Here is an 18,583-nt window from a genome sequence, read left to right as displayed (position 1 = left end):
CATATATTTCATAAAATGTTTGAAAGTTGAAAATGGCAAAATATTAATTCAAGTTATTTAACGTTACCACAAGGATCCTCTAACTGAAGTCTACACTACATGTATTATAAATAAAAGTACTTCCTTCAATAAAAGATGTCTTAATTTTTTTCGGCTGTTGACGTGAACACGTGTGCAACAGTCCTGTCATTTATAGCTATAGTGAAATCTATCTAACCCCTAATACTATATAACATGTCTAAACGAAACCCTGAATAATCCAAGATGCATATCTATACAAAACCCTTAATAATCCAAAACCTACCTTAACAAAACCCTGAGAGATCATCTCAACCGTATCTCAACATATCTAAACCGTGAATAAACCAGAAACTTGTCAATACTACGAATAATTCTAAAACATGTTAAAGCCAACCCCGAGTAATCTAAATAGATGTCTAAAATGAACACTGAATATTAAAAAAAACATACCTGGACCGAACCCTGAATATTCTAAAACATGCCTTGACCGAACCCTGAATATTCTAAAACATGCTTTGACCAAAACCTGAATAAACCAAACACCTGTCTATACTCTATAAACAAACTTGAATAATCTAAAAGCCTATCAACATCATGACACGTATCATCCTAAAAATACATGTATGTCAAAACCAAAACATGCATTATCACAGAACCTGTCTAAACCAATTCCTGGATAGTTCAAAACCCTGTCTTAAAAGAGCCCTGATACATTCCAAAAACTTGTCTAAACCAAACTCTGAATAATATCAAAACCTGACTAAACGTTCCTTGAGTATTCCAATCAATAATATCAATTTAAATGTTGTATTGGACCTTGAATGATTCAAAACCTGTCTAAACCAAACCCTGAATGATACAAAACGTGTCTAAACCAGGCATTGTAAAGGTTTCCCTTTATTAATTTAAATTTATTTTTTACCTTGGTAAACGGACACTTGTCTGAACAGATCAAATTTTAAAGTGGGAAAGGGGTTCAGACAGGTACCTATTAATTTGTTCGTTAATACATTTTTAACAATAAAGCACGAATTTGCACTCACTGTAGTGCTAGTTACGTGTACATGTCTACCCTAGTCATACAGGTAACTGTAGTTACGTGTACATATTTACCCTAGTCATACAAGTAAATGTAGTTGATGTAGGACATCAATAAGAAGACGCCATTTTAAATTTCGGACTTTTTATATGAAATCTTTATTTTTTACAAATTGTACTTCTTGAATTATTTTTGCATCAGTTTTTTCGGCAATTAATATTATCTACAAATCATCTTAACCTGTAATCCTGCAGAGTTTATGATGTTGAAATTACATTATAACTAAAAACGAGAGCAAATGCCCCTTTCAAACAATTTTCAAAGGTTGAAAATCATTTATATATATTATACAATTTACATGTACCTCTGTACCCTGCACATGTGTATAGGTCATCATAAAAGATATTTTGGTATTTGTGAACATTCAATTGAATTATAAATATCCGAGTATCATACATCGTCTGGTAATACACATTTGCCAAGTCCAAACAAAACGACTAGGCTCCGAAAACAAGATTTAAGCTAGAGACATCAACTCCACCTTCACTAAAAACTCAACTGCTAAATATAAATTAATTATGTTATATAATATTTGGGTGTACTTAATATCACCACAGAGAGGAAAGCAATAAATTTGTTTGAAATTTACAAAGAAAAGGACAAAAAATACGTACATACATATACATTTAAGGGTTGTCTTATAAGCAACAAAAATATCACTGTGATATCAATAAACATTTGAGATTTTTTTTATGAATTTGTGCACATGTCAAGAAAGGCAATTGTTCAGCTCAATATACAGCAACAGATACATCTCTGTGTATTTTTTATTGACAGAAACTGACCGACACAGCTCAGTGTATTCTCTATCGACATAAACTGACAGTGACACAACTCTGTGTATTCTTTATTGACAGAAACTGATTCAACTCTGTGTATTCTCTTCTGACAAAAACTGACACAGCTCGGTGATTCTCTATTGACAGAAACTGCATTGAGTTCTGTAACAGTGGCGAATATAGAGAAATAAATCTACAAAGATTTAACAATGTTGAAAATACCACTGAAAGGTCAACCAGCCGTATTTGCTACCAGGAAGATAACAACGGAGCGTTTTCCGAAGAAGTTAATTTGGTACTTATTGGGAATATCACCGGGACAATACTGGACAGAAAAGAGTAAGATCTATTTTCCATTTAGATTCTACTTCACATGGTACTACTTCAGTTCTTTGTACTATCCAATACGCTCCATAATCGAATATATTTGATAAATTACTGTTCAAATTGTGTCAAGGTTTTTGTGTTGATTAGTCTTTGACTATCAAACAATTGCTATCGCTTAGAGTTAGATATAGATTTTTTTTATTTCTTAATGTAACTATGTAACTTGTCTTGTATAACCTTTTCCTTATATACCCGTGCAGTCATTACACTGGTTACGATAACGTAACCCTCTATCCATATATACGTTCTCGTGAGGGTAACTATTCCGGCCCATTACTTGCATTATCAGTAATAAGGACTTCGCGGGATATTTTCATCAAAAAAAAAAAAAAACAAAAAAAAACGGCAGCTAGTTAATTTTTTAACCCAACATTTACAATTATTTATCTATCTTGTCATCATATAACATGAACTGAATTTTCGAGATAGGTCCAGCCTCGTATTGGATTTTCCAAATATGGTCTTCATTTCCTTATATGGAATATTACGTCAAAATTTAAACATTGTGTACATGTAGTAAATTAAAGAAGGAGATCGCAGTAAAGGAGGTGAAACGGTTATATGAACTGAATGTATCACTGACAGGTGAAGAATTTAACAACATATATTATTTTATTTAACAGATATGCTTTGTGTATACATGCATGTGATTGTGAATGGCCTGGATTATTTTGTATGTTCAAAGAGGGGGTAAAGGAAAAGAAGTTAATTAAAACAAACTGATAATTCCAGCTATTCCAAATTCATTCTAAGTTTTATTATGTCAGGAACACTTTGTTGTGCTTTGTAGAACAAAATTATTCTGATAGGCAAAATTTCAAATTCAATGAAAAGGGAATGTATTGCAGGGCTCACAAGAGGTTATTTTTAATGGGGCTGCACAGCCCTGTAATTTGCTTACCCTGTTAAAAGATTTTGAGCCTCACCCTATAATTTACTTGCCCCACCATAACAAGATCACCATTAGGTGGGAAGAGTCACAATGAAGCAAACTATAAGACAAGAAAATAAAAATAACATTTATTTGCATTTAAATAAATGAAAAACTTCAATTAAGTATCTTCAAGAGTACTAAGAACATGGACTAATGGTTGATTTGTCCCATTCTAGAATTTCAACCTGTGTTGGTCCCTGTGTTAGGGGCTATTGTGAAACTTTCTTAATGATCAGAATAGTAACAATAGATTAATTGATATATAGATTCTATTTCAGCTTGAACAAGATCAGAAGATTTTTGTATCCCCACTGAACCTCTTGATTTCATTAAGAATTTTGTTACCATGGAATAAAGTGGTCTAAATGAGGTTTGAAACTTCTGCTCTAATTGTTTCGACATACAATTTATGCACAGCTTTTTTAAAACCAACTGTGTGGTATAATAGAACTTCTATCCCCGTCATGTAGTATCTTGCTGTGGAGTATCTTCATCCCTCCTCGCTTCTACTAACCAAGCTCTAAACTGTAAAAATGATATTCTATATTGTAGTAAAAGTGTATTATAATATATACATGTAACTAGATATCATTGAGATGGAAACATCTGGGTGCCCATATATGAATTTTTCAGTTGATTAAAAAAATCTTTAATTTGACCTTGAGGGGAAGGTTCAAGGTCAAGGGTCACCAAATATGATACACAACACATTGTCTTTGGTTGATCTACCCACATACTAAATATCAAAAATCTTCATCGAACGATAACAAGATTGACCCTAAGGTCAAATGTGACCAAATATAGTACACGATCCATTAATTGTGATTTGTTCATCTATTTCCATGCTAAATATCTTAAGCCTGCATTGAAAGAAAAAAAAGTAAGTTTCCCGGACACTAATTTCTCACCAATAAGTCATAAATTTGACCTTGGTCGAGGCGGTCGTATTGGTTCCGAGGTATCGCCGGGGGCCAATACGGCTGTCGAGACCAATATGATTTACCGAAACCTACATGTATAACAGGGCCAAAATGAAATTACATATTAATTGACAATTTTATTAACCAACTCAACTAGATGACTTGTAGAACAGATGTTTTTGCGTTTTACCAAGAACATGTATGTTTATTTGCATTGCTTAGTCTTAAACATCATTTTTTGTGCAAAGTAGAAGATTGTTTTGGGTGTTTCTGCAGCTTTTAATCCTGTTGATCAAAGTTCCTGAAAGAACACAATTCTGAAAGCACATTTTAGATATACAAATGTGCAATTCAAGTTATAGTATGCCCTTTTGTTTTGGACATTACTAAAGGGCTGCCTGTTATAATAAATTATTTGTTCGCATATCATAATTATGTTGATTAAGTTCATAACAACACACTGCTACATACGGATGAAATCAGTTCTAACCTCCCACAAAACTGTCCTAGAACTGTCAGAAGAACAGTTCTATGACAGATTTAGAACAGTTCTCGTACCATTCTAGAGTCAGCTCTTCTGTCTTGACTTGATTAAGGATCGGATTAGTGTTCAGTTATTTTGTTGTTACGCTTACTCAACTGTTTGAGTCGAATTTAAAATATAAACAAATTTCTGCGTTAATTTTACCGTAAATATTTTATGATTTAACAACTATCCCGAAAGCAAGGATAATATGTAGAAGTCTCGAAAGCGCGGGGAGGGGGAGGGGGCTCTCAAATACTTCTTTGGTAATTATGTCCTAGTCATTGAAAGCTAGAAAATAGCGTCCAAAATTTTACAAACCAAACTTTGCCGAATCTTGTGAAGAGACAAACAAAATTAAAAAATGAAGAAAGTCTACAGGACATTTCTGTATATTGATCTGTGATGCAACTGAAGATACTTGTGTATCAGATATTGCTGTCTAAAATAAAGAAGAGAGGGTGGACAGGGGAGTCTTCATCCCCGCTTCCCTTACCCTAGACCATTGCTTCCCGGTCCCTTTTATTAGCTTTCTGTATCTTGCATTCCCCGTTCCCCGTCCCATCAACAACCGCTCCCCGTCCCCGCCATTTTAATCACAGATTTCCGCCCACTTAACCCCCGTATACGTATCGATCCCGTCCCCCTCACAGAAAAAAAACCTCCGTATAGAAAGTCTGCATTATTATATTCAACAACGTTCGACAACTACATTACTTGAATTTGTATTGACCTACCTTTTATTTTACACCAAAATCAATTTATTTTTATAATATCGTTTTCGTTTTCAGTCAGAATCGCAACGCAATATACTAGGTATACCTCTAGTACGAAAATACAATTTTATATATTCAAATATGGTGTTTTCTTCATACGTCTGTTATTTTCCCGCCAAGTATGAGTTTGATATGCGAAATATTAAAAAATCGAGAACCGCGGACCCAGAAATTTTTTGATAATTTTATATTTCGATGTTACATGGTATATTCTAACCACATGAACAAATTAGACAAATCATGAGTCCGTCGCCCCGCCTTAATTAACAACACTTCTTGATCAATATTAAAATTATACAAATTCAAAATTCAATTAAAATTCGAATTGGTTGATTGGATAAAGCATAGTCAATTACAATTTACAGAAAATTGATATTTGCGTAATCCAATACATGTATTGACAAAGTACACCGTGCACCCCCCTCACTCATCAACTTCATGGTGATCTTAGGTACCTTTATACCTACCGTTACCGAATCAATTTGTCACCAAAGAATATTCTCGGATTCTTTTCCTGTATAAGTCTATAATTGTACCCCTCTGGGTCAAAAAGCCAAGATTGTTGTGACTCAATTGTTTGAGATTCTTAGCCTTCCTAGGATAGAGTGTGAATAAACTAAAAAATGTTAAAAATATTACACCTACCCATAGAAAACTTTTCTCAGTATCAAACAAAATTCTCATTCACAGCAGAATTTAGTCATTCATAATTAAGATAATGATGTACCTAACATATCTGATCAATTCAGGCGCTTATATTTTCTACTATACCACCCGATATTGTATTTTATATATTGTATATACCGTAGTTTAAACAAGCTTTTGTGTGATACGGTTCATTAAAATCATGTCTTAGCTTCAAAATGAGCCCAAGTCCATGAATTATATTCTTTTGATTACCGCTATAACCTTGGTTCCCTTGATTACTCTTTCAAGTTCAAATAGGTGGAAAATTGCCACCCTACCCATGATAAAAAATGCCTCAACATGCACTAAAATGTTAATTTTTGGCATATAAAGGGTGTACAATAGACATGTTGTGTTCTAGCCTGCTCATTTAAGGCGCGTATTTTTCAGTTTCATCTGTGGCAACATCCCTTCGGCTCCTGCGTAATGATAATGATGTACCTAACATATCTGATCAATTCAGGCGCTTATATTTTCCCTATGGGGTGACATTACTGTAAGATCGGAAAAATGGGAATTTTCTACTATGTGACCCGATATTGTATTTTATATATTGTATATACCGTAGTTTAAACAAGCTTTTGTGTGATACAAAATTCTCATTCACGGCATAATTTAGTCATTCATAATTAAGATAATGATGTACCTAACATATCTGATCAATTCAGGCGCTTATACTTTCCCTTTGGGGTGACATTACTGTAAGATCGGAAAAATGGAAATTTTCTACTATATCACCCGATATTGTATTTTTTTTTTCAAAATACCGTAGTTTAAAGAAGCTTTTGTGTGATACGGTTCATTAAAATCATGTCTTAGATTCAAAATGAGCCCAAGTAATAAATATTTGAACTTTTCTAAGTCAAGGTAGGTGGAAAATTGCAACCCTTACCCATGATAAAAAATGCCTCAACATGAGCTAAAATGTTAATTTTTGGTATATAAACGGTGCACAATAGACATGTTGGGGACTATTGTTTTAATTATCGATGTATTCAACATATTCTCTCATTTCAGGGGACGGCGTATTTCTCAGTTTTAATGTGATGATAAGGAGTTTTTCATAAAAAAGGGATAATTTTCAGAATTTCATATTTTCTTTAATTTCACCTGTAATTGGCAATTTCTTTCAAAAACCGTACTTCAAACAAAACAAGCTTTTGTATACTCAAGTACAATTATATAGTGCCTTAGCTTTCTAACTAGCCCAAGTAATAAATATTTGAAGTTTTGGTGCACCTGGTCCATGCTCCCAGTTTTTAGTGGAGTCCGAGTTGCTCATTTACTTTTGTTACTTTGTATGTATGATTTTAGTTACTTTATGTTCTTTGTTGTGTATGTCTGTTTTCCATGTCTGGTCTTTGTCCCTTGATTACATTCTTTTGATTACCGCTATAACCTTGGTTCCCTTGATTACTCTTTCATAAAAAAGGTGTATTTTCGGATTGTCATATTTTCTTCCATTTCAACGTTAATTGGCATTTTTCACAAGTACCCTACTTCAAACAAAGTTTTGCATATACAAACACCTATATGTAGCATCTTAGCTATCATATGAGCCAAGGCATCGCATACTTTAATGTATCACAAGCCATAAAGGGGAAAGAATGGTACCCCATACCTACTAAATGTCTGTGAAAAACCCAGAATTCGTATGTGGTAAATTTGCATTTTTTTTTAAATGGTGTTGGAGACATGTATGCAAATCATTCATCGTAGTTGCGTCTTTGAAACCTAATATGTATAAAAATAATCATAGCAAACAAAATCAAATCATTTAAAACTGATATTTTAAACAAAAAATATACAGTTTACGTGTTAAAATGTGTGATAATCGTTTTATTTTTAAATTTCCCCTTTGTTTAAATATTTTGTCGTCATCGGGACAATAAAAGTATAATTTGGCTTGAAAATGTGATTGATACAAGAAGATATCCATAATAAACGCCAGACAGACATTGCGTGCATGGAATACGTTTAATTGTGCATTGCCTTGGCTGATTAGAAAGGTAAGATGCTACATAAATGTGTCTGAATAAACAAATGCTTGTTTGAAGTAGGGTACTTGAAAACATTGCCCATTACAGGCGAAATGGAAGAAAATATTAAAATTCGAAAATTCCCAATTTTATGAAAAACTCATTATTGTCAGCTTGAAACTGAAAATAACTCGCCTGAAATGAAAAGATATGTTGAATACATCAATAATACCATACTTGAATAATTAATATATGATATAATGAACATGGCATGTCAAAATGGTGGGCCTTGGGGTGATATAGGACTCTCGGGTTGATATACCGCATGTCGGTGATGCAGATCATTTTGATCTGTAATATTTAGTTTGCATCATTCAGGCATCCTAAAAATTTAGCATGATATCGCAACTTATAATGTACATGATACGAACCGAGAGATGAGTTTATAGTTTCAGCTGCTTATAAAAAAGACCTAAGTCTACGATGTCTTAGGCGGATCCAGAGGATACATGTATAGTAGCGTCCTCTCCCATAAATGCTCGAAGATTTCTCCCTTTGAGTCCGCCACTGGTTTAATAGCGGCCATTGAATCATACGTTCTAGATTTACATAATTTTGACCCATAATTACGGAGGAGGCATTTAATTTATCGTAAACGATTTCAATAAAAAAATGTGCTCTCTCCTTTAATAACTGTATTATTATTAGATCGACCTCAGATCTGTACCTTTATTTCCAGTCAACGCTGGATCTTTTAAATTTAGTAAATTGTAAATTCATGGCAGAACAAAATGGTCACATTTATCATTAATTACAACCAATTAAAACCGAATATGAGTTCACAAATCATCTAAGAACCTAATATGTGTACATCTTTGTTGTGTTGAGTTCAACACGACTAAGATGCATAAGGCTATGTGAAGAAAATTTCATTTACAAGCAAACACGGATCCATTCACTGGAATACATGTACAATACACTCCTTTGTTCGATAAAGGGTTCAGAAAGGCAGGTCAAACCAATAAGATATGTACCGTTTTTAGCCATATACCAAAAATGTACATACAGAACTGCATTCAATCTAATTATGATATCCATAAGTCAATGTACATAAACATAACAAAGTTTTGCATTGAAAAAAGCCATTTGGTCAGATATACATTGTTGGAAAGAGGTCTGATTCGTCATTAACATACATGTAAGGTTGATTTTATCTAAACTTAGCTAATTAGCTAGGCTAGCTCGATCCGGTTTGATCTGAGAAGGCCTAGAGTGTACACTTGTATTGTTCATGGATTGGTGATTTCGTTTCTATTGGTCTGATGTATTTTCTTTGCTTGGATTATGCTATATCTATTACAGTAATTAATAGTATTTACATTTGTTAAGTTTTTGTCCAAAGGGCAAGTTGAGAGTAGATATTTATGTTTTTTTATATTTTGTACTGAAGTCGACCAAAATATTGTTCTGCTGAAAGTCACCCTTTAAGAGGTACATGCATACTACTAGTATATATAACGTTTATTTAGAAGTCGGATGATATATTGTGGTTCTTCTGAAAGCTAGTTGAAAATGACCGGCGCAATTGAACATTAACGTTTTAATGTCGGTTGTGTCGTCTCTCTGAACGAGAAATCCGGTCAATTACATTTCATTGAGGCCGCAAAGAAAATGTTTATTGTTGCTGGTAGTGGTGCTTCAAATTATGTTGAAAGTAGAGGCCGAGCAGTTTTCTGTTGAAAAAAGGAAGCTGCAGATGCATTAGTTAAAGTCGGATGCTCGGAATTTCGAGTCGGAGGCTCGGATGTCGGAGTCAGAGGTTACTGATCGGATTCGCAAGATGGCAGTGATTTCGATATGGAGTATGGCGCGTTGAGGCAGTCGCAGTTGCAGAAGTTGAATCAACAAGAGAAGAAGATGATGTTGGAGAAATAGTTGAAAAGGAGAAAAGAGGTTGGGATGAGTGAGAAAGAATAGAAGAAGAAGGATGAAAGAAAAGAAAAAGGTGAAGATCTTTCTGGATTAGTTTCTGGTAACATTAATTATAAGAAACATGTTAAGGTTATAGACCATCATCCGGTTTCATAAAACTTCTCAAATTGAGATTTTCCTGAAATCCTTAAGCTTCCCCAAATCAAAATTGACCAATCAACATTTGGAATTGGCTATTTGAGGAAAAACACAGGACTTGAAGAAATTTTCAACTTGAGATTTTGTTTAAACGAAACCCAGGCCAGGATATTAATATAAAAAAGTAAGGAAAAAAAGTAATAATATTAAAGTATAGCTTCAAGTAGAGTTAGAAAGATTCTAGATTTATACAGTTCAACGGAATCAGTTAGTTGTTGTGGTAGTTCTGATACGAATGATTCTGATGTATCTCGTAAAACTTTAATGAAACGCAAATACAGACGTAGAAAGAAGTCTGGTATTTTTTTATAATCTGTATGATGAGGTTGTGATTTAAATATGCTGGGTCTAAGATAAATTTTGATGATTTAGAGTTAAATGTATTTCCGGGTACTGGAAATTTTATTCTGAGCAAAGATTACTGGAAAAGAGAGAGACGACCGAACATAGTTATTAGAATAAATTACATATTACACAGGACTTCATGAAAGGAAGGGTTTGAAAAAACAAAAAAAAAACAAAAACAAAACAAAACAAAACAAAAACAGCATGCTCATATAATAAGGCAAACAGAGAATGGTTTAGCTGATTGGTCTTAGTACTTCTAAAATTTGAAACTCATATTTTGATTAAATATGTTAAGACTTGTGAAAAATCAAATTTGTTTTTTTTAAATTAGAATTTCAAGTGAGAATGTCAAGTGAGAATGTAAAAAGGACGAGGTATTGTATTTTTCCTCGGCGTTTCAGAGAAAAAAGTGTGTTCATGAAATGTCGCAGTTTGGTAAATTTAGAGGTATAGATCGGTTCCTCTATCACATGTGTGCAATTTGTTGGATGAAGGACAGGAACCGATCCTTGCATCATTGAAGCATGTTCGTGAAATTGTCCACATCAAAATAAATGACTAGAGTCAGAGTTCGATGTATATACGCCGAGCAAAAGGCTTTTGAATTCAATCCTATGGCATTTGTCAAGTCAGTAATCTAAACTACTAAAGGAAGAGGCCGGTTTCTTTTAACCGCAACTCATCTTAAATCATACAAGATCGAATATAGTTGTGATACGAGGTATAGATGTAGTGTGGTGTACTTCCTAAATTTGAAACAATTTTTTATACGGAATACGCTTTCGCGCATGCTCAATCGACGTACATGAATATTGCACGTTCATTATTTTACTTAATTAAACGACATTCACCACTTTTTTAGGTGCAAAACTGTCCAGACATAGAAAGATGTAGAACGTGCCGAAATAAACCTTCCCCCTTCTATGTGTAAACATCTGCGCACGAAGTCCGGACCCGTCCCATTTTAATGTGTAAACTAGTATGACTGGTAAACCCTTACCCATTGTTTTGAGTAAAATATTGACTTATCTAATGAATTATTTAAAATTCAAGAATTTAATATGCACCTTTTAACTTGGTGGAGTAGAACTTTAAGAAAATAAAAGGGTGTTCAACACTCCCCCCCCCCCCCCCCCCACAAAAACACGACTGGTTTATCAATCACAAACAACAGGAAATGACATTTTTACACATTTTAAAAGAATGAATTGAAAAATGTTAGTGGAAACAATTTCCCATGTGCCAACCATTCCTTATGCGGGTATGTTAGTGTAAACAATATTTATTCATGAAAACATACAAAATATACTATTAATTTACATAAATTAGGATTCAGAAACAAACTCAAAGCTTTTATAAATCTGATTCCTATTAAGATAAACACACAAAAAGTAAACACAAGTATGACAGCTTGCTCAGATTGTTTCGTAGAACAAATATATAGTATTAAATGTCATAATTTATAATTATTATGATTAAACAATAAGTAGTAAAGTGTAAATAATATAAGATATTTAAAGTTAGATGATGAAATGCAGGATATACTTGCAGATTATTAGGATATGAAACGTTTTGTCTTAATTATGAAATTTTGTACCAACAGAAATATATCACTATTTTGTTTGTCGGTTAATTCATTTGAACAGTATAATAAGAGCTTTTCATCAACGTAACAGATAATTGTGTTAAAGGATCCAGCAAATCTCTTTGTTAATTTTTGTATAAGGGACAAGTTGGTAAGAAATGACTATTAGTTTCAAGGGAACCGCAGCGACAGTTGGGTGAATCAGTTAAACTCCTTACAAATAAATGGGAATTTAGAGAACTTGAGTTAATGCGCATACGTGCGTGTAACATTTGACCGACACGACACCCGGTGTAGAAATAGACTGGGACTTTGTTGTTGAGATCTTGAAGTTTCCTTTTAAAAAGCGAAATTGAATTACATGTCCTTCTCAGGTTGAAGCAATTTCAAGAGTTTGATAGATGAAGGTAGGAAATAGCCCGCATGAAGACTGGTTCTTGTGTTTATATTTAATAAATTGTCCGTCTGTTGAGTATTATGATCGTGTCTACTACCGACACGGTTGGGCACTAAATTAAAAAGATATTGTGGGGCTGTATTGTTGACCATTTTATGAAAATATAATAATTTGTGTCTCTTACGTCTGTCTGTCAGTTTTTCCCATCTAGTTTCGTCATAGAGTTTTAGAATGCTGGTTAATTTTGTTCCACCGGTTACAATACGAGCAGCGTCTAATTGTACATTTTCAATTTTATCAATAATAGTTTGGTTTTGATTATCCCTGGTTACATCTGCATATTCTAAAATCGGACGTACAAAAGACAAGTTTATTTTTTCAATACTAAATCTATCTAGAACTAATTTTAATTTTCTGAGAATGTTGATTCTTTTGTACAATTTGTCAATTATGTAATTGCAATGGTCTATCCATTTACCATCACTCGATATATAAACACCTAGGTGCTTGTGATTTTCAACAGATGCAATTTCGTGACCGTTCATTTCTAGTGAATGGTGAATAGGTTTATTTACTTTACCAGACACAATCATTGTTTCAGTTTTTTTGAGGATTGAATTTCACTAGCCAATCTTGAGACCATTTATAAATTTTTTAGATATCACTATTTAAAGTTTCAGCCGCGCTAATAGGATTATCAGCAATAACATATAGGCTTGTGTCACCAGCAAATAGTTTGATTGTTGCTTGAATTGCGTCAACAATGTCGTTTATAAATATTAGGAACAACAAGGGTCCAACAATAGACCTTTGTGGTACTCCAGCATTTATACACAACCAATCCGAATGTGACCCATTTAAAACAACCCTTTGAGTCCTATCCTATAAATAGTTACGAAACCGTTCTAATATACTACCCGATATCCCTGATTTTGTAAGCTTGAATAATAGACCTTTGTGCCAAACTCGGTCGAAGGCTTTTACTTATAACACAAAAGACAACTCTTATTTCTTTTCCAGCGTCAAGAGCTTTTATGAAGTCATTAGATCTGTTTATTAACTGGTTCACAGCAGAATCCCCTTTCGTAAGTCCAGACTGATGTTCGGATAGGAGTTGGTTTTGTCTTAAATGATTATAAACGTGTTTGTATACACAGCGTTCCATACATTTCCATACATAATACACAAAAGGAAAATTGGTCTGTAGTTTTTTACGTCATTGGGTTTACTATTTTTAAATACAGGAGTGACAAGCGCTCTTCCACTGAGATGGTAAGATAGATTTTTGTAAAGATTTATTAAACAGTTTGCAGAGAGGTTTGTTTAGTATGTGTGAGGCTTCCTTCAATAATCTAGGATTAATTGAATCGGGACCAGATGCTATTGTACAGTTTAAAATAATAAGTACGTCTTCTATTTCAGTTTCATTTAGAGATAGTTGTGAAAGTGTAACTTGTACATGGACCTGAGTATTGGGCAAATTGGCGTTGGTTTCATCTGTTAGACTGTGCTGAGAAAAATAAATTGAATTCTTTAGCCTTATCAGTATCATTAAAAATAAGGTGATCTCCTTTTAACAAAGGAGGAATGCTATTATCTTGTTTTTTTTCAAACCACTAAAACTTTTAATAATTTTCCACCAGTTACTACTACACGAGTTACTGTTAGAAATTTTGTTAATAAGAGACTGTTTATAATCTTTTTTGGACGTTTTAACCTGTTGAGTAACTTTGTTTCTAATTTTCCTAAATTTTTCCCAATCTGAAGCATTATTATATTTTTTTGCATGTCTATGAATACGATTTTTTCCCTGACCGATCTCTTAATTTCATTTGACAACCAGGGTGTTTGAGAATTACGTATTGTTACAACTTTATTTGGAATATTTTTATCTGCAGCATCTAGTATAGCTGATGTAAGATTTTCAGTGATTTGATCGATATTTTCATTATTTGTAATCAAGTCCCAGTTGACATCCCGGAGATCATTTCTATAAGAATCATAATCTGCACGATCGTATAGCCATATTTTACGTTTAAATGTTCTACAATTATTTTTGGTAAATTTAGAAATGCCATAATAGGACAACGAAAACGAATTTGTTCCGTTAGAGAAGGACCGACTCTGCTATACACAATTGCGTTCGTGTTGTTTCTCATTATTAAATCTAGAATAGAGGAAGAGTTTTCGGTAAAATGTGTTGGTTCATCAATTAATTGATTTAAAGAGAACAGAGTCAAAAGTTGCTTAATTTTTTAGTTATGATTACAGTTTAACTGGTTTTCATTGAAATCACCAGTGATGACGATATAATTTTTATTCGTATTTAAGGCCGAATCAATGTTATGTTCGAGTTTTGACCGAGTCTCTTGTGAACTATTTGGGGGTAGGTAAAATGTTTCAAATAAAATCTTTTTACCATTCAAATGAAGTTCAATCCATAATCCTTCTAATCCGTCAATTTCTAGATCACTTCTAGAGAGATGATCGAAATAATTTGTTAAAATTAGAGACATGTTCAGAATTTACCGAGCTAACACTGGATATAGTGTCATTTAAAGGTCCGGGGTTAGGTTCAATTCCAGATAATATAAGAAAAATGAGAACGACGATTAACATAAAAAATATGGATAATTTAGGCCTCTTCTTACCTGGGGACTTATTAGAAATAGGCTGAAGATGGATGGAGAAATTCAGTAAAGTTTTGTTTGTTAGTTAACACGGAGTTGATCAAGACGCTAAAAGTAACGGCACGTTTTTTATCTTTAGAAAGGACTATTAAGTTGATACAACAGACTTCAAAGAATGATAATCGTTTTTTTTTCTTAGAAAACGTGACAATAAAACGAACCACTCTTACTCGGTATTGATCAATACCGATACCCATTCAATATAAGTCACACCGGGTGAGTAGAACGGAATGGAGTAAGAGCAGACCGGGCAACAACAATATGTGCATAAATAAATGCATTTCATCTTGAGTAACATATAGATAGAAAAACTGAAAATCAAATAAATGGTGAACAAGGCAAATGAAAAAAATATATATACATTTATAAATAAAGATAATGTAAACAAAAATAAGGCAACGGGAGTTCACATGTGATTGAATCTAAGAGGATTATAATTTCCATATATAAGAAATTCTACAGGTGTGAAATGACGTATTGAACAAATAGTCCAGATGGTTACGCATCAGTGATGAAAATTACTATCAGAGCTGGGGTATAGTAAACTTTGAATGAAATGAATAGACACGAATGTACCTTCCATTTTCTATGCATCACCATACCACGGGAGAAAATATTCACATATATGATTGTGTATATTTTATAAAATGATTACACAGGCAAAATAGTTGTTGTTGTTAACATACATACGCATACTAAAGTAAAATATGCGATTATTGTTTAAGAACCGTGTACAGTATGTATGTTAAAACAAATAAGGAATAAATGACTCAGGATGTCAAACTTATTTTAACAAAATACTGTGACAAAAAGTAGTAGTAGGACTACTGATGAATATTTGTAGTATTTCAATGGATACATCTTACTTACCGGCGTATGTAAAACAAATATAAGCTTGAACATGAACTGAAAAATGTTGTACCAAGTCTGAAAAGCTTATAGCATACATGTGGTTGTCTTTCTTTTATTACATTGTATGATAAAATGCACAGTTCGGATAAACGCATCCTAAACCTTTTAATATGCATTTAAATTCAGTTGAGTGTCCGTTTGACCTTCTTTTCGTCTCCCCATTTCATAAACAAAACTTTGTACAGTTGTTAACAGCAAAAATACAATACGTGCAAGTTCGATTTTGAGCTAGATAAAAATTTAGTTTTCGAGTTAGCAACTCACCAATTTGATAACCGACTTGAAAGCATTATTGGGCGTAATTCCGTGATAACTTACAGGAAATTTCGCAGAATGATAGGGTAGAATGCTAGAAAGCCCCCTTTTAACTTTTCTTGCCGATTCAACCATAACATGTGAACGATTACGAGCGAAGAAGTCCCAGTTTGGAGGTTGCTCACATTTTTGTATAGCAACTGCGGAGTGAATTTGCGTCTAAAAAAACACTCACACGATACATTGAAAACAACCGATATCAAGAAACATGGCTTAATGCCTCATTTGCGTCTAGATGTTGTATGAAGGACTTCAACAATGAAAAAAACATTAGCACCCTAAAACCAGACCAAAAAGCCTCATATGACGTGCACATAAGCAGAATTCCTGATAAAATAAAAATCAAGTTTACTCTCTTGCTGCCCACTGTCCATGGAGTGAAACCTTTGGCGAAGCCTCGGGATAACCAGCTGATAGCACCAGGCTTTCAGGTAGAGACAACTGCTAATCTTGAATTAATCGATCGCTGCAAAAATACGTCATTGACGCAGCGCATGTCTGGATTAGTAAAATTGTTTATTGCAAGTGTATTTTAATGGAGTTTGTTTTTTTTCTTTCTCAACGGGCCACATCAAGTTTTAAAGTCATAGTCTCTTTGCGTTTATCGGTGTCCTCATCGTCGTCGTCGTAAGACATCAGCGCCTCCCATACCCCTGAGTCAAATTAAACCTGGGACTAATAAAACAGTTTCTTAGTGCCAGATTAAACTTTTTTCAGAAAAGAGTGAATTGGCATGAGGAAGTGAAACTTTGCTTAGGAACCTATCATTTACGTGTAACTTCCGGTATAGAAGGGGGCTTAGTTTTTTCTTTGGTTGTTAAATTTATTCCGATCCTGACTTTGGAGAAAAGATAATTTGGTAAGGAATAGTTAAAAATAAGTAATGTGAATAAAAAAAGAAATAAAATAATTCGGTTACATCATTTGCATAAAAAACGTACATATTATTGCGCTGTGCGCGCAATAAAAAAATCCAATTCAAAATAAAAGCAAGTCCTCCAGAAAGGTTAATGGTTAACTCTTCTTAAACCATTAAAGCAATTTGAACAAAACTGTACACCATTGATGTATGATAGATGATCATTACGTAGATCCTTTACAACGATTGTTCATTTTGTATGGATTCGTCAAATTAGTACCGAGTCCACACTCTGCCCAATCGGGCATCCTCTAGTTTATGTAATTAGTACTATGTCTACACTCTGCTCAATCGGACATCCTCTAGTTTATGTCATTAGTACTGTGTCCACACTCTGCTCAATCGGATATCCTCTAGTATATGTAATTAGTACTGTGTCAACACACTGCTCAATCGGACATCCTCTAGTTTATGTAATTAGTACTGTGTCCACAATCTGCTCAATCGGACGTCCTCTAGTTCATGTAATTAGTACTGTTTTCACACATTGCTCAATCGGACATCCTCTAGTTTATGTAATTAGTACTGTGTCCACACTCTGCTCAATCGGAGATCCTCTAGTTTATGTAATTAGTACTGTTTTCACACTCTGCTCAATCGGGCATCCTCTAGTTTATGTACTACGTCTTAGAGATAATAATAAAGAATATAATGATAAAGTTATTTGTGAATTGTTAGAATTTATTGCACCAATAGGGTTTGAAGGATCTTTTAATTCAGATTCAGATCAATCTTGTACCCAATCATACGGGTGTTATAGAGTTTTGAAGAGGTAGTGTGGAAGTATTTATACAAAGAAGCCTCCTATGGTACTTTACGTAGTCTGCATAAAAACTGCACGAAAATCAATAGTTAATGATGGAAGTTATCATTTGTTAAAACATTTGTTATAAACTTGTCTACATCAAAGGACAATACTATTTCGATTTATGGTTGTGATTTCATTTCGTCTCGATTTCCTTCGATTCATTTAGATTTATTTCGTTTCAGTTTGTTTCGTTTCGACTTCGTCTCGCGTTTTAGAAGAACTCAGCTTGAAAAAGACTCCTTGATACCCTTACCAGGCTTGATAACGACGTGCTAGATTAGTTATTTTGTTTTGTAGTGTTCTTAAGTAGAACCGCAATTGTCTTGATATGTAAGTGTTTTCCAATGTAAAAGTTCAATAAGTGCAGTGAGGTT

At 33.6% G+C, this 18,583-nt stretch overlaps 1 long non-coding RNA gene across 6 annotated transcripts in view; it reads left to right on the top strand.

The window, feature by feature from the left end:
- The first annotated feature begins 2,112 nt into the window (after positions 1–2,112).
- Positions 2,113–18,583, top strand: part of LOC148600624 (uncharacterized) — a 27,145-nt gene continuing 10,674 nt past the window's right edge. The window contains exon 1 of one of the 6 annotated variants that reach the window (XR_015917710.1): positions 2,113–2,238. This is a non-coding gene — a long non-coding RNA (uncharacterized LOC148600624). Of the gene's footprint in view, positions 2,239–2,823; positions 2,843–18,400; positions 18,540–18,583 lie in introns of those variants that run through there. The other 5 variants (XR_015917705.1, XR_015917706.1, XR_015917711.1 and 2 more) reach the window with 5 other exon arrangements.

The sequence above is a fragment of the Perna viridis genome, chromosome 13 (genome assembly GCF_037379345.1).
Source record: "Perna viridis isolate PV_CMFRI_1.1 ecotype Kerala chromosome 13, ASM3737934v1, whole genome shotgun sequence".
Taxonomy (NCBI): domain Eukaryota; kingdom Metazoa; phylum Mollusca; class Bivalvia; order Mytilida; family Mytilidae; genus Perna; species Perna viridis.
Note: the sequence above shows the minus strand (reverse complement) of the source record. Positions and strands in the feature narration are given on the sequence as shown.